Below are 200 nucleotides of genomic sequence, written 5' to 3'. Positions count from 1 at the left end.
ATGGGCGTAGCCACGCCCACTTATGGTTACATGTGTATATCTTGGTAGCCGCTGCACCAATTTCTTCCAAACTTGGTACAGTTGTTGGCCTTCGCACAACATACCAAATTGCCGAAAATTTTTAAAATCGCTCAATAACCACGCCTACTTCCTATATAACGGTAATTTCCAGAAATACGAAAACTGCGATATTTTAGTAA

This window comes from Rhagoletis pomonella, unplaced genomic scaffold, assembly GCF_013731165.1.
Source record: "Rhagoletis pomonella isolate Grant_MI unplaced genomic scaffold, Rhpom_1.0 Rhpom_scaffold_00007, whole genome shotgun sequence".
NCBI lineage: Eukaryota > Metazoa > Arthropoda > Insecta > Diptera > Tephritidae > Rhagoletis > Rhagoletis pomonella.
The sequence above is the reverse complement of the archived record's forward strand: the minus strand, read 5'-3'. Positions refer to the sequence as shown.